Source organism: Symphalangus syndactylus, chromosome 10 (genome assembly GCF_028878055.3).
Source record: "Symphalangus syndactylus isolate Jambi chromosome 10, NHGRI_mSymSyn1-v2.1_pri, whole genome shotgun sequence".
NCBI classification, from domain to species: domain Eukaryota; kingdom Metazoa; phylum Chordata; class Mammalia; order Primates; family Hylobatidae; genus Symphalangus; species Symphalangus syndactylus.
In genome coordinates, this window is record NC_072432.2 from 103,814,398 (window position 1) to 103,837,278 (window position 22,881).

General features: G+C 45.4%; 1 protein-coding gene and 1 long non-coding RNA gene across 8 annotated transcripts in view; one reads left to right on the forward strand and one right to left on the reverse strand.

Annotated features, from left to right (window-relative positions):
• EPHB1 (EPH receptor B1) overlaps positions 1–22,881 on the reverse strand; it is a 453,083-nt gene that overhangs the window by 408,060 nt on the left and 22,142 nt on the right. The window lies entirely within an intron of this gene.
• LOC129491276 (uncharacterized) lies at positions 75–19,218 on the forward strand. Of its 2 annotated transcripts, none has more exons than XR_010114119.1 (3): positions 75–17,113; positions 18,820–18,967; positions 19,103–19,218. It is a non-coding gene; the product is annotated as an uncharacterized lncRNA (long non-coding RNA). The 2 variants fall into 2 exon arrangements; XR_008660497.2 differs by having other exon boundaries at positions 75–16,362; positions 16,929–17,113; positions 18,820–19,182.

A 22,881-nucleotide genomic window follows, 5' to 3' on the forward strand; every position in this document is an offset into this window, starting at 1 on the left:
ATGCCCCAGGGTCTCAGTGACTCCTTTAGGGAGTCTCAGTCCTAGCCCATCCTGAGCAAATCCTCAACAAGGCATTCAGCCTTTCACTTGTTTATTAAACAAATGGTACCTCTGGGGCATGCAGCACAATCACCTAGAAACTTTTCCACTCCCCACCCAAAAAGTTACCATCATCTCCGCAGTTGGGCTTCCTAATAGGGGACCGGAAAACACTCAGCATGTGTCTGAGATCCATCCCCCGTTACTCACCACTGTCCTGTCTTATGCCAGACCCTATCCCAGGGCACTGCCCCTCTCTCACTCCAGTCAGAGTCAGCCTGGCAGGAGGTCATGACTCAGTCTGGAGTGCAGAATTGGGCACTCTCAGTCCTGTGCCTGAGGCATGGCACAGCAGGGCCTTCTCGGTGACCAAGGGCAGAGGCACTTTCAGGACATGCCTACCCCTCTGCCTTTTAACCTGAGGCAGCTTAGCTCCTGTCAAACTGTCAAATTTCCTTCCCCAGGATTTGCTTTCTTCCATGCCCATCTCACAGCAGTGAAAGATAACATAGCCAGAACCGCCAACAACAAGGGAACAAAGGAACAGACGCTAAAAGTCCAGGTGAAGCTCAGACTAGTCATCTAACAATTACATGGAAATAAGCAGCAGCCAGTAACAAGCACGGTAAGGGGCAGGGATGTGTCTGCTGAGCACAGTTACCATGCACACTTAGGACTCTGCAGAATTAGGAGGCAGTGAGGGAAGAAAGACAAGTCTGGCCCTTGGCCTGAACAGTTGCTTTCACATCCTGACCATGTGGATTTCCCTGTTAACTTCCCTGCATGTGTAAAATAGAAACAATATTTTGTGTTGTATATTGAGAATCAAATGAGGTAACATATGTAAAACACTTGATACAATGCCTAGCACATAGTAGGCAGTTGTGTACAAATATTTGTTCTTTTACCTGAATATTAATTGATGAATTAATGAATAAATATATAGTAGAAAAGAAATAATTTACTTGAACATGTTACAGACTGCTTCTAATTATTTTGTTCTTGATGCTTTTATTTGGATCTGCCTAGGGGTAGAACATTTGCCTCCATTTTCTAGCTCCAAAGTTGCATTCTGGAAAACAGTCTCTTTTTATTTACTTTTCTTGTAATTAGGGTACACTGCCACCAGGTGGCGGTGGCTGCTCTGAGCTCATCACCAAACTTGAGACATGATTTGTCTTATTAATAGATCCAGATCCACCCATGAATTTTCTAGATATTAATTTTTCAAAGAGCAATAAAGGCTACATGTGATTGATTATAGTATTCTATTAAGTGAAGGATTTTTTAAGAGGAGGGTGCTAAGCAATTATTCTCCCATGATTTTGAACATAGCATGAGAGGATGTGGTTTTAAATTTGAGCATAATAGATGACAGATACTAGGAAGAAGTGACTGACCCACAGGATGATAAAATTTTAGTATAAACTGTTAGGAGAATCCGTGCAGAAGACATTTGGGAGATGTCCTAAGAGCCAAAATAAACCCAGGGAAGCAGTGAAGGGAGAAAATGCTAGAACAGGAAATCAAGAAGCCAAGGTTTCCTCTTGGCTCTGCTTCTAATACACCATGAGACTTTGACCAGATCAGCAAATTTTCCTGTGCCTCAGTGTTCCTACTACTCCTGCAGAAGAGGATGACAGATTAAATTATCTCTTAGGGCCCCCATGACCTCAGCTAACATGAATCTTACACCTTTTTCTGTTGCATCTGCCTGATCCTCTGTGGTGATGACAACTGCACCCAGACCAGAATCTCAGAAGGCTTGTTACATTTCTGTGCAATGAGAAGCCTGACAATCCATGGGGCATGAATGTGTTGGGGCTTGAGCATGGCCCAAGACCCACGATTCCCTACAGCCTCCCACATAATCCTGGAGCTGAGCCCACCCAGGCAGCACTCCTTTTCTGCACTCCTCACACTCCTGCCCTCACCCCCTGCCTATTCATAAGGTCCATCCAGGTACTGTCTCTTCTTTCTCTATGGCTACGTAATTCCAGTGCCTGCTCTGGGGTCAGAGACAGGAGGCATGACTGCTTATCTAGAGTGCATCTTGAAAGAAATTGCATGAATGAGGCCACTCATAATCCTCACCTTATTTTTAAATTTTCCTTGCATAGAAACTGTTAAAAATTCCACCAAATATCCCCCAAACACCTAGCTCTCTCATATTGGCTAATTTTCAATGTCTGGGGGCCAGAGCAGAGCATTCTTTTGGACTTAGTTCTTTTGGCAAACCATGCCTTTCTAGATATGAGCAAGAAAGCAAGGCCTAAAAAGCCCCCAGCTAAGAATGCCTTTCTTCTCCCTACTAGGGTGCAGCCCAGAGGGCACCCAGTCTCACCAGCCCTACCCCTTCCCTGCACCAACAAGGTGTAGTTGCCCCCTCCCTGCCATCTCCCAGGACAGACAAGGGCATTCCGCAAAGCATCCTGGACTCAATGGGAACCATCTGATGGTCATCCTAGAGTTTCTAGAAACAACTTCTGCATCCATGTGAACCCAGCAGGATGACAATCAAGGATTCTTTGACAATAAACTGGATTTTAAGACATCCATGTTTAAAATTAATTCCAACTTAAAAAATATTAACTTGTTTTTTTGTAACCAAATAGATAAGCTGAGGTTTCAAGATAAAATCATGGAATAGAGGGTATACCTTTTAGTTCTGTAGTCCTTAAAAGATTAGATTATTTTAATCTTTTAAAGAGAAGATTTACAAATAGGCCCCAATATGCACCTGACGCACTGGTTGCTCGTATTCTCCAGAGCTGGGTGAGGATCAGTCTTTTAACTGCAGGGGACATCTTGGCAGCCAGCCGCATGAACAACTAGCTATCATCTTTTTACAATATCAACTCCATGTGTCAAAGCTGAGAGTGAACATGTTAAGATATGGATATTTGCTGATGCATAATTTTAAAATGTCATCCAAGTCAACTAAAGTCACTTATCTAAGCTTATCAGAATATTAAAATGAAAACCAATAATAGTAGTCTATTCTATTGACAGAAAAACAATGTCTCCTTCCTTTAGACAAACTTATTCCAGATTAATCACTAGGGAATTAAAAAAGCAGGGGAGCTCCTATTTCTTTTCCGGTCAATGAATTAACAGGAAGGAGAAAGTAAATGTCAAAGTAGCTGCAAAATGAAAGACCTTAAGTTTCCTATCTTGATTACATTTAAGCTGATTTGTATTTGTTGTTAATTTATAGAGCCTGTGTATCACATCTATAACTAAAATACTAGTGCATTTGTTAAAATGTGCTTCTGTTGAATGTAAATATTCATAATATATGAATATGTGATTTTAACCAAATACAATAATTTAAGTGTCTATTATTTCTGTTATCCGTTATTTACCTAATGAAGTGTAGTTTTTAAAACTTCACCAAATTATATATCACGTCATGTATACTTGTTACACTGAAGATGGTTTGGCCTCTTAATTTATAAATATCTGCTTCAATTTGTGTTAATACATTAAATTTCTAAAAGATTACTATATTTTCAGGTACAAAATTAAAACTAGAAAATTAAGCAATTCTTTAAATGCACCCTGCAAAAACTGCATCTGATTTATGGAAAACAAGGAGTTTAAATCCATCATTAAACAATTTTTTAATTGAGAAAACTGAGTATAATAGGTGTTTAAATCATGCCTTGCATTGACTGTTGCTGTCAAATCAGTCTGAGAATAATGGAATCTAATTGTGCCTTGAAGGGATGCTCAGTGTGTCCACCGTGGCCACATGGGACTGGATGGCTGTGCCCAGCCAGATGCCCCATGGACAGCTCTCCATGAGGGAGGGCCCATCCTCTCCCTCTCTCCAGATACCCTTTGCCTTCACTTCTGCCGTCAAATGGAGTGTCCACAGAAGGCACAAACTACTGACTGTGATACAGCCTTTCACTAAAACCTTATTTATGAAGAAGCTTGCTGACTCTTGGTAGTGTGCCAGTCATTTCTATGTTTGGACCAAATGAGCTCCCATGCCTGAAGCCTCCAATCTATGACCAAAGGAGCCCACAGGGCAAGGAGACAGGAGCCCTGGGATACTGGTGAAGGAAACGACAATGTGGGGTCAAGAATGAATGGAGCCCTGGGAGCCCCAGAAATCTTGACATCCCTTTTCTGCTCACTTCCCCAGACCTCCTCCTCCCCACTCAGGCTATTCCCTTCACAGAGACACCCTCAAGGATCAGGGGTCTTTCCTCTCACTGCCAACTCCAATGTATGTCCCACCTGGCTTGATAAATCAGATGCTGGAATAGGCTTTGGAGCCAGACTACTCCGGGCCGGAATTTTGGCTCCTGCTTTTTTTACTTGCCTTGAGCAAATCACTTCACCTCTCTGGGCTTCCAGGTCCTTATCTATAACTAGGGGAGCAGGGTTGTGGTCAAGATTCAAAACAATGCAAGTAAAGGCACTGGCACCGTGCCTGGATGCACCATCCGCATCAGTAAATGTCATGTTCACATGTGCATATGCCTGTGTTCCTCACTACCAACCCCTCCACAGGGATGAAAGTAGCAATCACGTGGGCTGGAATACAGAATCTACTACCATTAAATGCTGTCCAGCTCAGGGCAGGCAAGGGGTCTCCAGTGTTCTGACTCCAGTCCCACTGGGATGGAGCTTGTTTCTCTGGAGTTTCCACCACCTCCAACGCTGCATGCCAGCATTTCTCACCTCAGGCAACAGCTCTGCTAAAGCACTACAATTAGGAGTGACACACCTGCTCAGATGTTAACACAGCTACTCCTGCAGTTACCTGGCCTCTGACAGAATTGAGAACCTGATTCCCAGACGCCTTGTGGAAGCCAAGAAAGAGACTGCCAACCCATTACACCACAGGTCCAGCCAACTATGAGAGTGCGCCTCTAAATTACCCCCTGTTCACTGGACTGAGGAAGTAGCATTTGTTTTTATTTTCCAGGACAGACAGTCAATCACTCATAGGTGGCGGAAATAAAGATAAATACTACCCATTGAACTTTAAATCAAAATGCTAATCCCAGGCTGACTTCTCTGTCAAGGTCTGACACTGAAATAATTCAGCAGGCTTTGATTATGCCCAAAATTAATGCTCTGGTGGAGATTATGTCTATTAATCACAGATTCTGATGGCATAGCTGCTCATATTCATCTGCTGGTGACATCCAACACTGTTCTGATGGCCAGGAGACCTTCACTTGGATGTCCTCAACTTACGGATTACAAGCCAACCTCCAACGAGGAGTATGAGCCACAGGATCATAGGGTCATCTAAGAAGTAGCTGGAGGGGGCCATGTCCTGAACATAAAAAGATGTCAAAGCATTGTTCTGTCTTTGCTAAGGACCAAGCAACAGGAACTTGGGCTGGCCAACATGAGTCCCACAAAAGACCCAAGGGTGGCCCCTGGGGATGAGACCCAGCTGTGATGTCACACTGCAGACAAGACCAAACAGCCAGCAGTCATATTCCAAAAGACTATCCGGAGTCAGTAGTTTGTTTTGTGTGAGGGGGAACAATTTTTCTTAACTCTGGAGGTCTACTAGAGGGGAGAGTTAGGAATCCAGATCAGAAGATCACATGTGCGTTTGATCTCCAAACTGCTGCACTCCTGAAATCTCCCCTCAATATGACCTCTCCTGCAACAAATATGTATTTATCACTTACTATTTACCAGGCTCTATTCTAGGCATTTGGGATATGTCTGAACAAAACAGATCAAGGTCCTTGTTATGGGCTTGCATTCCAAGGAGTTTCAAAATCCCCCTGGTCCCTGGACCTTCTCACCTCCTGCCTAGATAGTCTTCCTCCCTGCTCTCTAGTTGGTCTAGTTAGTCTTTTTTTCCACCACACCCCATCTTAGCTGCCTCCCCTCCACCACCCAAGTGTTAGGGCAGCTTTCTTAAAGGTAAATTTGCCTAAAACCCTTTAGTGGCTTCCCTGCCTAAGGTTGAGAAACCATCCTCTTATCATGCTCTGGGGGCCTCCGCAACTATCTCTGCTTATTCCTCTACACTCAACTCAGTCCACTCCCCTTACAGCACACAGTGCTCTAGAAATACAGGGCAGACAGTAGAATCTCAGCACACACCATGCTGGGTGACCCTCTGCCCTTCTGTTGGCTGGTCACTTGCCAGGCACGCCCTTTATCCTTCATCCCTGCCCTTCACCTCCTCATGCCTGGAGACTCAGCCTCACAGGCAGCTCCTCCAGACACCCTCAGGCCTGGCCGGGCCCCACCCTGGGGCCCCACAGTATACTCTGCCTCCTTCAGTCCTGGCACCCATCACACTGAATTGTCATCACCTGCTCATTTGCTCGCTGCTCTTATCTCCCAAGAGACTGAACTCCATTTAGTCTGAAACAATGCTTTACACATTTTGTAGTCCCAGCAGTGTCTGGAACATATTAGGTGCTCAATGAAAGTTTACTATCCTGAACCAATCATGCCATAAAACCTAACCACCCTTTAGTACATTGTTTCCATGGGAAAATTGTGTTCCAAGTGCTGCCTGGCCTGTCGGGGACACAGCTCACCCACTTACAGTCCTAATGACAAGAACATGAGTTCATCCAGCACACTCTATCCTGCGCAGTCTTTCTCATCAAAGCAGAGGGCCTGGGGACGGGGGGCAGGGTCACAGGGTCAGTGTTGCACCCCCGGCAGACCAAAGCTAAGGAGTCTAGGTGGATTCGTCCCTAAGGCCTCACTTATGGGGGCGCTGAGAGTCCCATGGGACCCCAGGATGGCTTTTGCCTGATGTTGACTCATGGTCTCTAGGACATTATCCCTGAAGTTGAGCACACAGGGCTGGGATCAGGTCACCAAGGGCATGCACTCCTGAAACTCAGACTTCCACCTGCAAATATTCAAGACTCTTCTTCTCCAACCAGAAAAAAATTCATTTATAAAGCACTTTTTAAAAAACAGCATTACTGGTCATTGCTAAGACCTAACCAATACCAGTACCTTCTAAAAGTGAAAATCACATGAACTATGAGTGATTGAACACAACATTAAATACACTGAATTGCAGGGTTAGAAATTTGTCTCCTTTTCAATTATTTATGGTTCTCTGATTAAGACAGAAGAAAGTTTCAGCTGGAGACTTGTATATCATTAGCTGTTCTCTACCACTTGCTAATTTCATTTTTAAGGAATTGAGAGCCGGTTTCAGACTCAGTCAAAAGTTAGAGTTTGATGACATCAACTTCATTGTCCACATGTTTATTGTCACTTTCAATTTGTGATAAGTGAGATTGTTTTCCATTGACAATGATGGAATCAAGTTTCCTTCTAAAAATACAGGTATTTAAGGTTTTCAGTGAATTAAGGAAAAATATTCCAGAATAATGGTACAGTTTGTATGTGGGTAAGGGGGAACTCATAGCAGTGATACTTGGATGACTGAAGCCAGAAGAGGAACCGCCATGAACAGGTCTCGGGGTGGTGCAAGGACCCAGACACCTCACTTGAACGTTTGGAAGTTTAGTTGCCTCATGATCTGTCCCAGATTTCTTCTCAGTTCTGTTTGCCATTGCCTTGCTCCCAGCCTGGCTTTGGCTCCATTCTGTGAGGTTTTTGGTTACTGTCACAAATGCCCTTGTGCACCCCTGTTGAAGGCCCTCTACAGCCTGCCCAGCTCTGTCTTGCATGTTGATGTTGGGTTGTCAGATTCAGCAGGCCAACAAACAACAGGACACCCAGTCAAATTTGAATTCCTGATAAACAATGAATAATTTTCTTAGAATAAGTATGCCTCAAATATCGCATGCAATATGTCAATGTGTGTCCCACACAATATTTTGTGCTTAAAATACCTAAAAGTAAAAAGTATCTATTGCTTACTTGGAATTCAGATTTAGTGGGCAATCCTGCCCCACCCTGCCATGACTCGGAACAATGCCGCTCTCACAAGACGTTGGCACAACTGGACAATTTCTGAAAGCATCATTGATATTTTTCTTTTTCAGAGTAGCAGCCCCACATTCTCTCAAGCATATCATAGAAATATCCAAACAGGTTCAGTTCTCCCTCAATAGGGTTGAACCAAGGAAGAATATATAATCTCCTCTTTGAGAAATCAGAAAATCTCAGAAGCATGTATTGCTTCTGTAACCAGAGGAAAGGGCAATAAATGTTATAAAACAGGGGACAAAAAGCTACTGGGCCAAGCCACAATGGCCTGAAGGCAGGGAAAGTAGCCGTCTTTCCATTTGTTGAGAAGCAATGTTTAGGAAAGTGAAGGGATCAAGAGTCAGCCTAACCACAGGGGGGAAAAGGTCTTTGAGGACATGGCGGCAGCTTGTGGGAACTTCTATGGAGATGTTTGAAGGGAAGGAGGAGGCATCCAAGGGATGGGATAGGCAGAAGCAAACTTCTATTACTTTTTTGGAATCAGATAGGGCAGAAAGGTCCCTAAATTTTGGGAACTTGAGGAAAGAAAGCTGGAGAAAGTGCGGATGAGAAAGGGTGAAAGGCCATGGCCCAAGAGTATCTGCAGGTTCCTAAGTCTGCCCAGCTGTGGGATTGGGCAGCTGTTCTAGAATTGTGGGATCAGAATCCTGCTCAACAGGCCACAGCTCCCTTTGTGGGAATCTGTAATGCTGTGGGTCCACTCCTGGCCTCCCAGCTGCCCTCCTCTGCTCCAAGACAGGTTAGAGGCCACACTTGCAAGTGTTTTCAGAAATCTGGGAAGCAATTTGCCAGGGGCAGGACACTGGGTCCTAGTTATACTAATGAATGGCCCCCTTATGATTCATCTTCTCACCAGAGACTATTCTGGAATTTCTTTATTGGAAGGGTTTAGGGGAAGCACTCTGGTTAGACGGAAGATGCTAGAAGCTACATATTCCTGGGAGTTTGCATGACAGTAGGAAGTCATTGTCCATTTCAAGAATAGAGAGAAAGCTGACGGAGGGTAGGAGGAGTTTAAAATCCCTTCCTCAAGGCCCTTGCTGAGGTTTCCACTTGGCATTCATCATCCAGGGCTTCTACCCTTTCTTTATTCAGCCTGTAGCACTCTTGTATCAAGGACAAAGGTGTCAGACTCTCCAGGGCAGAAGGCATTTCAGCATCTTATGGCCCACCAGACACCAGCCGGGAGGGCAAGGTTGCATCTGTGGCCCAAGGGCAGACAGAGGTCAGGCCAGAAGGGAACCCTTGAACATGGTCATGCCCATCAGCCTGCCAAGGACTCCCAGAACACTCTCCTACACATGTTACGTTTTTGAGAGGAAAAAATAATAAGCACCCCCTTCCGAGGAAAGCTCATGCTTTTTGCTAGTGGCTTCAACCATGCTGCCTTTCTCTGAGTGCTTCCCTCACCTGCCGTGCTCCTCGGCCCAGACCCCCATCTCCAGATCAAAATTCCCCAAAGCTCCCTGCAAAACTCCCCCACCATCCTCAGGACAATGTGCACGTATGTTAATAAAAATTAAAATTTTAATTTAAAATATTTTTAAAGATAAAAGAGATCAGAAGAAATATCATTTTGCAATAAAGGCAATAGGAAAATTAGCGAAATATGACATGCTACAGGTGAGATAGCACTATAATAGTATCGTATGTGTGTTAATTCCCTGATTTTGATTATTGTACTGTGGCTAGGTTAAGAGTTTTTATTGCTTTTAGGAAACAGACACTAAAGTAATTAGGAGTAAATGGGCATATGTCTGCAACTTATTGTCAATCAATTCTGAAAAGAACAATTATACGTATATGTGGCACATATGTGTGCAGGGGAGGAATGAGCACAATGTGGTAAAATGCTAACGCTGGAGAAATGCAGGTGAAGGGCTGTATTAGCTTCCCGGGGCTGCTGTAACAAAGTACCACCAACTGGTGACTTTCACAGCAGAGACTTATCTCACAGTTCTGGAGGCAGAAATCTGAAATGACGGTGTTGGCAGGGTTGGTTCTTTCTGAGGGCTGTGAGGCAGAATCTGTTCCAGGCCTCTCTCCTAGCTTCCGATGGTTTGCTGGCAATCTTTGGTGTTCTTTGGCTCACAGACACATCACTCTGATCTCTGCTGTCATGTTCTCATGGCACGCTCCCTGTGTGCATGTCTGTGTCCAAATTTCCCCTTTTTACAAGGACACCAGTCATGCTGGAATAGGGACCTATCCTATTCCAGTATGACCTCATCTTAATTTAACTGCCTATTCTACATGGACCCTATTTCCAAATAAGGGCACATTCTGAAGTTCTGGAGATTAAGATTTTAACATACCTTTTTAGGGAGACACAATTCAATCTTTAATAAGAATATACTGGAGTTGTTTGTAATATACTTAAAACTTTTCTCTAGGTCTGAAATTATTTCAAAATAAAAAGTTTTTTGCAAAGATAAACAGAAAGAAGCTCTAAGAAGGATTGAAGGGAAGGTGTGAAGGGGAGGAAAGAATTATTGAGGGGATGCCTTCTCAGAGACGCAGGGTTCTAAAATCCCACCAGCAAGACAGCTTTTGAGAGGTACCGAGTTGCCTTCTCCTGATAGGTCCTCATGGCCCCAGGACAAAGAGAGTCCTCCACTCAACCACCCCCACCCCCAAAGTCTTACCTTGGAGAGGAAACTCTCATGATTTGGGTTGAAAACATGAATTTATTTTTTTCCCTCCAAAACAAGCTTGGAGCAGAGCACACTTGCCCAGCATCTCAATAGATGCTAGTGGTGGTTAATTAAAAGAATGTTGCTAAACAAAGACAGCTAAATAATTGTGTGTCTCACAGAATTTTATTCCTTAACTTGTACCTCTTAAAAATAGCACACTCCATATGAGAGTTTTCCTTTTATTCAAATCCTGTCTGAGAAACAGTGCATTTATACAGCAGTACTTCATCTACTCAGAGAAGGAAGGAGCCCCAGGAATTGGTTAGCATTCCCCAAAATAGGGTATGACCTGGGTGATCAGAGGGCCCCAACCCTGCCAGCCTCCTCCAGCTCATGTCTCAGCCACTCAGACCTCCTCCTTTATCACATCCAGGGACAGCACCCTGCAGATACAGGAAATCTTGGGGTGGCATCTTTTTAACTAGGAACTTTTCATATTTGAGAAGCATCACCAAACCAATCCAGGTGTCTATGCCCTGATTTGGTGCCCATACATGCCCAGGACTTCACTGAGCATCTCCAGGAAGCACCATTAGAACCTTTCCCTGGCCTGCAGCCTCCTTCAATCCCCAAGTGTCCCTCAAAGGGCCATTCTCCATCCTCCATCCTTGCCAGTCACTCCCGATCAACTGCAGAGAATGGAAATAGCACTAGGCAGAACATCAGGTAGGGTCTTCACTTCTAGCTGTGCCCCAAACTCACTGCCTGACCCTGGGGCAGTAATTCAGCCACTTGGGATCCCAGGTTCCTGATCTATAAAATGATAGATCGAGGCAGATGCTAGGAATTAACACATATTTTTCAAGTGTAGTGGCTCAACTAGGGACTAGGATCCAAGAAAGTTCTAACTAACCAGGAAAACAGCAAAAGGACAGTCTCTCAGCCTAAAATGCTCCATTTTTTCTCATCCCACTTGAGAAGCTGTGAGAACTATGCCAAACTTCTCATTACACTATAGTCAAAGCCTATTAAGACTCCATGATCTTTTTTTGTTCCTACTCACACAGTGTTGGTTTTACCTACATCCTTTGCTGCAGTGATTTTCACTAACCCTTCACCAAAAGCCCCAAACGCCAAACACGTGAATTTTGCACATTTATTCCTACTTCGTGGAAACTATCCAATGGGCCACCTTCCCTCAATGGGGCACCACAAAAGAGAAGGCAGGAGTCCATAGCACAGGATCTCAAAGAAGGAAGCCACCCGTGGACCAGGCAGTCCAGAAGGCTTCCTCAGTTCAGGAAAGTTTGAAATAGGCCAAAGGGTACAGAAGGGTTCAGATGGAAAGGGTGAAAAGTGAGGGCAGAAAAAAAAGCATAAGCAAAGAGATGCTGGTGAGGAGAGTGGATTGCCCATCTGAGGAGCAGCCCAGCAAGACAATGAGGATGCCAGGCAGAGAGGCGGGCAATGCAGGGGGTATGAATGAAAGGCTTTGCAGGTCGGTTTCTGCCAGCCAGCACCCACTCACCCTACTTTTCCTAACTGTGTACTCTTGATCTGCAATTTCACCCCTCCCCATTCTCAGTCTCTCCCTTTAAAGTGCCGCCTCCAACCCAGCTCCCCAGTGGAAGGAGCAATCTAGGCCAAACAGTGAATTCTATCCCCTACACATGTGGACTGGTTGAGAACTAAACATGCTACACACCGAAACTGGGATCAATCAGAATGACCCTCAGGACTTGTGCAGGAACTACCAAGAAATTAGTCTCCCTGTTTCTGCTGTAGTCAGAACATAAATCTGATGACCATGATGGGAGAGCTTTAGGCTAACCCAGAAGAAGTGGGGCTGAAGACAGAGGAACAGTCCCAATAGCATCTTAAATGCAGTCATGCCCGAAACTAGTATTGCACAGTACTTTCAATCACAGAAGCCCATAAGGAGTGTGTGTGTGTGTGTGTGTGTGTGTGTGTGCGCGCGCGCACATCTGTTGATTTTGTTTCCTGTCACTCAAAACCAAAATAATTGTAATGGGAAGCTTAGATTATAGAGAAGAAGAAGCACTAGACTAAGGCGTTAGAGAAACCTGGCCAGATCCCAGCATTACCATATAGTAATTGTGTGAATTTGTAAGTAAGCCACTTAGGTTCCACAAACCTCCATCTCCTCATCTTTAAAATGGGCATAATAATTCATGAGTTGACTCATGTGAAAGTGCAAGCTCCTTGAGTAATGGAATCTGTGGTGTTTGTACTTGATGCAGGAGATGCTGCAGCATTCTGAGCAGAGAACTCACTGAAGGGAAAATTATTCCAGGCCCTGTACAGGCAGGATGGGGCCAATGATCCCTGCCACCCAGGGAACCCATTGCATGCACTATGCTATCCAGGTTGAAAAGCGGTAAAATACCCCATGGATGTTGCGTCAGATGTTCAGAGAAGAGAGGTGAAGCATCTTTCACACTGTGTACCGTGCTCACCAGGGCACGCTGAATAAGAAGTCACCTATGCCACCCTGGCCTTTCCCCCTACAAAACAGAAAGATGACTCTTACCCTCTTCCCTCGGGAACAGGACAAGGATTAACTATGAGCTCTACAAACTACTTTGTACTCCCTGTGGAAAAGCTGCTATATAGCTACAAGGGGATGATTAATTTTATCTCTCTCAATGTCTCGGTATCATTTGCCAAAATGATGATTTATTATTTAGACAACCTTTATATTTCCAAGGGGCTTTAAAAATCATTTATAGTGGAGAATGAAATAAAACTGATTAGGGCCCTGAAAAACAGGAATGGTGAAGAAATGTACAAGGAACTGGAGGTTATTTATTCACAACCAGAGAAGGCAAATGAAGGACACAGCAAGATCCATCGATTGTATGCAAAGCAGAACTGCTAAGGAGAGGCCCATATCTTCCCCCATATGATGATGGGAAAGAGAAACTGGAAAAGACAGCAATGCATCTGGACTGGTGTAGGCTAGACATCAAGCAGATAACAGGAAGAGCTTCCTAACTGTATACTAGCTCTTAGCTCAGCATCTGAAAAACATTTTCAATTGCTTTTTTTTTTTTTTTGAGACGGAATCTCACTCTGTCATCCAGGCTGGAGTGCAGTGGCACAATCTCAGCTCACTGCAACCTCCACCTCCCGGATTCAAGCAATTCTCCTGCCTCAGCCTCCAGAGTAGCTGGGATTACAGGTATGCACCACCACACTTGGCTGATTTTTTTTGTTGTATTTTTAGTAGAGACGGGGTTTCACTGTATTGGCCAGGCTGGTCTCAAACTCCTGACCTCGTGATCCACCTGCCTCAGCCTCCCAAAGTGCTGAGATTACAGGCGTGAGCCACCACACCCGGCCTCAGTTGCCTTTTATAGATGATAGCTGAAGTGAAACAAAATGTAGAAAGACAATGCAGGTATGGTAAAGGAAAGGCATCTTCAAGGAATGATAAAAGATGAGAAAGATAGTAGAAAACTGGGAGGGGGAAATTTAATCCTTCTTTCAGGAAGAAAAGGATCATGAAAGGATGCCATGAGCCAAACCGTGGTGGATGAAGGAGATTAGAGTATACTAATATGCAGAGAAAGCATAGAAAGCTCCTAGAGGCAACATGGGTTGAGTAAGAATAAGCCCCACCAAACCTACTCCCTTTCCTTCTTGAAAATTTCCCTAGGACACAAGATCATGGTGTACCTAGATTTCAGCAAAGCACTTGCTGAAATGGACCATATGGAGAACCGCAGGCCAGGGCAAGTACAAACTGGTGAATTCACAGCTGGCAGAAAAATGGTACCCAAAGAGGGTCCAACAGAAGCAGCATCCCCTGTGGGATATTACTTCTGTCCTCTTTGGCATTTTTATCAGGCTTGGATGAAACCCTGCAAGGGACACTCATTCAATCTCAATTGCTGGGATGCTTGGCTAAACCCAACCGGATGAAATGAACAGTTCTGCACACTTAGGTTCAAAACCATCCCATCAGCGCTACAATAGACCTGGCCTGATTGACATTTAGATGTCGTCAAACTGAAGACCAACTGCCAAGCTTCTAAAACTGACAGACAGATGATCGTAACATCTCCAACCTGCCTTTTTTAGAGCAGGATTCACCAAGAGGCAGGCCTGCATTGGCCATCCCCTTCCCATTATAGAGGTCTTCAGTCACATGCCAGGACTGTGACCACTGACCCTGGACCTGTCTGGGTTTTATCTTATATAGCAAATTCAAGGAACTGCTTGTGTTCCCGTTATCTATTGAGTGTAACAAATTACCCGCGAAATGTACTGGCTTGAGACAGTAATGTTTTATTAGCTCTTATAGTCCTGCAGGTTGGCTGGGCCCAACTGGATAGCCCTCACTTGGGGTGGCTCAGGAGGTTGCAGTCAGATGTTGGCAGGAGCTACAGTCATCCAAAGCCTCTACTACTGCTTGATGCCAAAATGGTCCACTCACATGGCTGGCAGTTGGTGCTGGCTGTCAGCTGGAAGCTCACCTTGGGCTGTCAATTGAAGTACCCATACATGGCCCATCCATGCATCTTACAACATAGCAACTAGGTTCCCAGAGTGAGCGTTCTAACAGCTGGAGTCCCTAGAGATCCAGGTAAAAGCTGTGAGGCTGCTTCTGACCTAGCTTTAAGAGTCCCAGACCATCACCTCTGCCACATTTTACTGGTCAAGCAAGTCATCAAGTCCAATCCATATTTAAGGGGAGGAAAGTTCGACTCTAGGTTGGCAAGTTCCCATCGCCAAAGAGCTTGTTGGATGGGAGATATCTGCTGTAGCATCTTTGAAAAATATAACTGGCCTCTGCTTTTGACAACAGGGAGCAATGTGATGAGAAGGATTCCAATTAGCAAAAGTATTGTCATCAGCTGGTGATGTGCTGCTGTGCGTCACACCCTAGGAACCCAGACCTAGGCCCTTCAAACCCAGTGTGCACCAACTGGCACTGTGCCCAGCATAGTCAACATCGAGTTTCTGCCTCCCATTCTCCTTCCAGGGACCCACATGCCTCCCAGTACTTCAGCCCCGACTGGCTCCGCCTCATTGTCATCTCCACCCTGACATGCCGTATCAATGGGAATTAACAGCCTCACCATGCTGGGCACACAAGAAACTACCACTTAGTCAATTGCAAGAGCTAGGATTACCAAAAAAAAAAAAAAAAAGGCATTATCCTTTTTGTAAACATTCAGAGAAAACTCAGAGAAATCGTATTTGTTTTTGATTATTCTAAGTTTACAAGCTGAAGCATTCATGGTTCGTAAAACCCATGTATTTGTTCCAAATGTCAGTGTGCTTCCCTTTGTGCAGCAGCAGATGCTGGGCAGGGAGAGGGCTGATGCAAGGCCTTCTGCATCTGTGCTAATAGATCATGCCTTACAGCCTCCCCACCTTGGCTCACCATTTCCCTGCTTTCTTCTCACTCTGCTGTTGCAGGCATCTGTGACATCATAGCCGGTTGCCATGGAAACTGATGCTATCACAGACTTCTAACTTTAGGCAATAAAATTTCCTTGTATTGACAATTTCCTGAGTGGACATCAGCATGGATCTTCACGTGTACGAAGGAGAGTGGAAAACTTACCAGCTTCCTGAATATTTACTGAGATCTGCATGGCTAATTGCCTCATGGGAAGAGTAGAAAGAAACCTGGCTGGACCTAGAAGACACTCTGGTGTTACCCTGCCAAGCTGGGCCTTGGTTTTCCTATCTGTCAAATGGAAATGATAGTGCTTAGCCTTTGGAGTTGTTGCGAGGGGTACATGAGAGTTTCCTGTTACGGAGCCTGAGGGGAGGCAGGTGCTCACCAGGCAGGCCTTCCTTCCCCAAGACCCCTAGACCTTAAACTTTAAGAGTTTGTGTGATCTGTTTCAGCATGACCCCTGGCAGACATTAGGGTGTGGGAATGAGAGTAACTGAGGGGACCACGATGACATGGACTTTGCTCCCCTCATTGTCACCTCCCTCTTTCTCCTGTCCTTCTGTTTTCACTGTCCACTGCTCCTGCGATCTGCCAGCTAAGCTAGTTCTACCTAGAAAGGGCTTCTCTCTAAACTGACTTCCTCCATTAAGGAGGCAGTTGAGTCGTTACTCAAGTTCACACCTTCTTCTGAGTGATTTAATGGCTTTTAAGCAAAAGCAATTATCTGAGAGGCCTCAGGCCCAAGGGAAAGCCAGTGGAGCTTTTAAACCAGGGTCTGGGCTCTTGGAATGTGCAGGGAATGAGTAGATTGGGTGGTCCTGTAGTCCTGTGGTCCTGAGGGGTCACGTACCCCTCGCAACAACTCCAAAGGCTAAGCATTATCATTTCCATTTTATAAATAGGAAAATTACTTCTGCCTCCATTTTCACCAGATCTGAGGCAAGGTTGCAGGCCTTGCCAGTCACCCACACCTGATCCCTGTGTGAACTGCCTGGGTTCGTTTATGCCAAGCCAAAGCTACAATCTGCTACCCCAACTCCCACAAGCAATCCCAGCATTTCTGAGAAAGACACAAATCTCTTCCAAGGTGACCAGAAAAAAATTTAAATTTAACTGCAAAAGAATGCTATTTTAAAATAGAAGGGTCTCTAATGTAACTTAGATCTGTCATCTTTGCAAAATGAGGCAAAAGACGAACAGAAAGCACTTTGGTGCAGTATGGTGCATAGAGCAAGCCTCTCCAGGGAGAGCTTGGAGTGGTCTTTGCTCACCGATAGAACAGAACTATATTCTACAACTTTAAGCAGTATGTTAAATAAGAATTGTGGGCATTCCTCAAAAATGTTTAGGCAACTTCCTGACTTTAGGAAGTGATTCCTTTTTGCAATGGGAATGAAAAATAAATAAATATATGTTGGTTAGTGCCCCCCTCACCCTGCATACCACATCAGCCTATAACAGCTCTGCTCACTCATGGCCAAATCTCAGTGAAGGGTGGTTGATCATGGGAGTTGAGAGAGGCCAGGGGCCCAGGAAGCTTAGGCTGGGGAGTGGTGTGTGGAGTTTGACCATGCCTGGACAGCAGCTACTGTGCTGAGTCACTGCTGAGACACAGCAACACGGGGCACAGCCAGTGTAGCAGCATGACAGATAGGACCCCAGGAGCCATAGGGCCTAAAGCTGGGTCCCAGGCAGTGGGCAAGCAGAGGGAAGGGGGATGTCTTTGCCAGCTATGGCACTCCATTACAGCTGGAACACATCCCCAGCATTAGATATGAGGCAGGGATATCTCCTACCTCCTATACTCATCTCAGGCAGCACAAGGACTTATGGGGAGCTCCCTTCCTCCTCCTCCTTTTCAACATTGTCTTTCACTTTGCGTTTAACCAAAGTTCTCCTGGATGAAACTGTCCGGGAAGGGCCACTCTGCTGTTAACCCACTTGGTGTGTGACCTCAAGCTCTGACCTCCCCAATCTCTTTTCCCCCCAAAACTGGACCAAACCCAGGTTGGAAAAAAGGGAGATTTAAGAAGGGCTGTATCCCAAAGGCATCACAACAGCACAGGCTCCCCCAGCCTCCCCGTGTCACCATTCCCAAACAGGTTTCTGTTTGTATTAGATCTTTTCACACCCAAGAATCAGCAGAGAAAGACATAGGAGTCCTCCTTGAACATCAGAGCCAGGCTTCTACCCTTCATCGCCTACGGTCTGGGAGTGTTTTCTTCTGAATTTTTCTTCTTTATTATACAGTCTAGCCTTTGAGTATTTTAGGTTTCTGGATTTCATGTTTTACCTTGTCCACATGGGTTTATTCTTTTTTCACCACTAATTCTGTCTCCCCACCCCACCCACCTTTTATCTTTACCCTAACTTTTTCACTTTACTGGCTAATTCCTTTGAACAATTAATTGCCTGGGTACTTTTTTTTACCATTTTATTATCATTTTTATTTTTACATTTTCTTAATTCTAATATTTTTTCCTTAACTTTAAAAATCCTGTGATGGTTAATTTTATGTGTCAACATGACTGGAACATGGTCGCTCAAGTAACTGCCAAACATTACTCTGTGTGCTTCCATGAGGGTATTTTTGGATGAGACTAACGTTTCAATGAGTGGACTGAGCAAAGCCAATTGTTTCCCCTTAATGTGGGTGGGCCACATCCAATCAGTTGAAGGCTTGAAAAGAACAAAAAGGCTGACCTTCCCCAGAATATGCCTTTGGGCTGGGACGTCAGCTTTTTTCCTACCCTTGGATTCAAACTGAAACACTGGCTCTTCCTGGGTCTTTAGCCTGCCTTCCTTCAGACAGAACTACACCATTAGCACTCATGATTCTCAGGCCCTCAGATGTGGACTGGAACTACCCATCAGCTCTCCTGGGTCTCCAGCTTGCCAATTCACCCTGCAGATCCTGAGACTTGCCTGCCTTCAAAATTATGTGAGCCAATTCTTCATAATAAAACTTCAATAAATAAATAAATATCCTATTGGTTCTGTTTCTCTGGAAAACTCTGACTAATACAAATCCTTTCTCCCTTTTAAAGCTTATCTGGTTTTTGTTTCTTTTGACCAGCATTGGGAACAGCAGGTGCAAACGTTCCGGGGCAGGAGGAAGCATGGAGAGTTTCAAGAAAAGAGAAGGCAGCTTGGGGCCGAGTGGTGGGAGTGTACACTGTAGGTAACCCAGACAAACACAGATAAATACAAAATAAAATAAAATAAAACATCAAGAACTTGCTGTGAAAGAATTGCTTGAGCTCTAATTATTCTGGCTGCTTGTCTCTGCATGGAATAATATTAATAGTTTTGTGCCTGTGATTAGAGGGCCCAGCCTCTGGAGGCTAAAAAGTTACCTTTAAGCATCTCTTCCCCCTGATTCTTCTCTTCATAAAGGCAGCCAGCTCCTGGTCCAAGGGGGTATTCTGTAAACACTGGAAGCAAGGGAGGGAAGAAAGAAGGGAGGAAGGAATTTTCTGAGCCCTCTGGTAGAGAGGCCTCCCTTAGGGGCAGAGAAGCATTTGCCTCCATGCCTAGACTATGGAGAGGTTGTGGTTTTCCTGCAGGGATACTGCCAAGTGCTCTCTAAACCTGCTTTTCCCAGACATGGAGGCTCCTCCATTTCTCAGCTTGGTCCAGGTGGGACCATGAGAGTAGTCTTTGCCAATGGAGTGGAAGAAAGAGGGAGTGATGTTTCTCTCCCAGGCTGAGATAGGTAGGAAGGTAAGAGTAAATGTGCCTTTTCCTCTGTCAGCATTCATCAACAGGGTCTACCAGTGTGGGTCCCTGAATGACAGGAGGGGTGAGTGAGGGGAGGGGAAGGGGACAGAACCCCACCACGGGCCTCACCAGACTGTGATATTAGTGAGAAATAAACTTTTATCTTGTGGGCTAAAAAATTTGGAATCAGGTGTTACAGCAATTAGCTGACACTGACCAAATCAGAAATTGGCATGACAGGTGTCCATGTGTCCCCTGAGCTGGGCCCACCCAAGCAAGGCAGAATAGCAAGAATTATGGGATGGGGCATCTGTAGGCAAGACCGGGCTAGAAAAGAAGGCAACAGAGGCCTCCCAGGCAGACAAAAGTGAGAGAAGCTTTGGCTGCGGGAACACAAGATCCAAGGGCAACTACCTTTCCCACAAAAAGAAGCTGCAAGGGCAGTGTCTGAGCGGCCTGGGGAGGCACAGGGATATGCATGGTAGGGACTCAGCTGCTCTGAGCAGAACCCCACACTGCTGCATTGAGAAGGAAGAGAAGAGGCACAGAGAAGGGAGGAAACATTTATTGAGTGTCTGCTACATACCAAGCTTTATCTGTACCAGGCAATCCATCTATGTTATCTCATTTACTCATTCCAAAACCCCTATAATGGGATATGATTCATTCTCATTTTATAGAGGAGCTACTTCCAAGGCTTACACCTACAGACTGGTCAAGTGGATATGGGAACCTGGTCTGGGAGATCACCACATGGGCACCCTTCTGCCTCCCTCATAGGAAATGGGAATTCACTAGCAGGGGACCCATAGTGCCTGCTGGCCCCGTGAAAGACATCTGTGTACAAATGGGAGGCTGCCATCCCCCAAGGCATAGGGAGAGGGAGGACACACATCAAACAGAAGCTCCGACTGATTATGGAAGTGATAGTGATGAGACAGAGGTGTGTTTACGCCTACCTAACGTCCATTTCTCTGTGCTCAGAAGTTCACCTCTGCATACAGCAAAAATCCCACCTGCCAAAACATTATCTTGTCTTATAACTCATGTTTAGACCCCTTTCTATGCTGCCTAAATGGCCCCCTTCACTCATAAACTGGCTGCTAAGCTTCTCATTGTAGTCTGAAGATTGCATCAGCTCCCACCTCCCACCTCCACCTCCTGTTTCCAGCCAGGCTGCCCTCAACCTCGGTTCATCTTCCCTGCTCACCCCGAAACGCAGTCCTGAAAGGGGAGGGGCCAGATGCTTGGAGGGCTCTCAAGAGACCCAGAGAGAAAAGTCATTATTTGAAAGAAATACTTGCACATGCATGTTTATAGAAGCACAATTCAGAATTCCAAAATCATGGAACCAACCCAAATGTCCACCAATCAAGGAGTGGATAAAGAAACTGTGATATATATATAGTATATAGGATAGAATATGAAATACTACTCAGCCATAAAAAGGAATGAATTAACGGCATTTGCAGTGATCTGGATGGGACTGGAGACTATTATTCTAAGTGAAGTAACTCAGGAATGGAAACTGATATGTGGGAGCTAAGCTATGAGGATGGAAAGGCATAACAAGGATTCAATGGACTTTGGGGACTTGGGGGTAAGAGAGGGAAGAGTTGGAGGCGGGCAAGGGATAAAAGACTACAAATATGGTGCAGTGTATACTGCTTGGGTGATGGGTGCACCAAAATCTCACAAATCGCCACTGAAGAACTTACCCATGTAACCAAATACCACCAGTACCCCAATTACTTATGGACAAATAAAATTTTACAAAGAGACACTATGACTGTCCCCAGCAGCATGGACATACCATAAGGTTGTACATCCTAAGCCAAGGAGGCTGCCTGCCTGTCAGCCTCTTAAACAGGGTTCCAAGGACTTTCAACCTCATTATCCAAGAGCTGGCTGTAGGTTTCTCTTCTTGTTGAATGAAGGGTCAAATGAAAGTGGGGTAGAGAAAGTGAATTCCCCAGTCATTGCCTTACAATCACCTAGGAGTGTGAGATGGTCACCTAAGGGGCCTATCCTGGTACCTGGACATGCCTTCCCTCTTCACATCTTTCCTCTCCACATGGCTCTTAGGAAAGTCAGTGGAATGGAGAACTCCACAAGCTGAGCCAGGAATGGGGTGGGGAAAAAGCATTAAGAAGCCACCTGTTTGAAGAGTGGGTAGGAACATAGGCACAGGACCTCAAGAGGTGTCTGTGAACCTGGCTGCACGTGGCAGACAGTTCTCCCGACCACCGGTCATTGCACTTTCCCCCCCTGGGCAGGGGCTTGGGATATTGGATCTGATTTCTCTCTATGGATGACCATTCCACCAGGCTTGGGCCAGGAGCTGTCCACCAGAATCAATCGTAACCACCATTATAAGAACAGCTTGTGTTTCCAGAGCACATCCCAGTTTACAAAGCATTTCCCATACATGGGCTCTGATTCCTACTCAACAACCTCTTACTGAAGAGCTCAAAGGGAAAGAGGTTGGACCACATCATCCCCAATGGACAGGTGATGAAACTGAGCTTCAGAGAGATTAGGTGGCTTTCCAAGGTCACGCAGCTGGTAAATGTGAGCCAGTTCTCTGACTCCCAATAGCAGCCTCTTGCATGGATTCATACCTTCAGGTCTAAGGCCATGGTGGGGCCAAAAACTACAGAGCTCCATGTGCACTCCTCTGCCAGGACAGGGAAGTGTGCCACCCACTTCCAGCCCTCCACGTGGCCTCAGCTCTGCCACACTGGCCGGAAGCCTGGGAACCAGGTGCTGGGAGAGCCATGGCACCCAGCCCTTTAAACGGTGAAGGAGCTGTGCTGACTAGAATTGCAGGCAATACTGACATTGTTCTACAGAGGAGAGAAAATGTCAGTGAGTGCACTGTCCAGTGCCCCCCAATTCCTGGGGCCACAGAGAGGGGAATGGGCTGACTGGGGCCTTCAAACTTTATTTTTAAACTTTATATATATATATATATGTTTTTTTTTTTTTTTAGGCAGAGTCTGGCTCTGTCCCCCAGGCTGGAGTGCAGTGGCACCATCTCGGCTCACTGCAAGCTCCGCCTCCCGGGTTCACGCCATTCTCCTGCCTCAGCCTCCCAAGTAGCTGGGACTACAGACGCCCGCCACCATGCCCTGC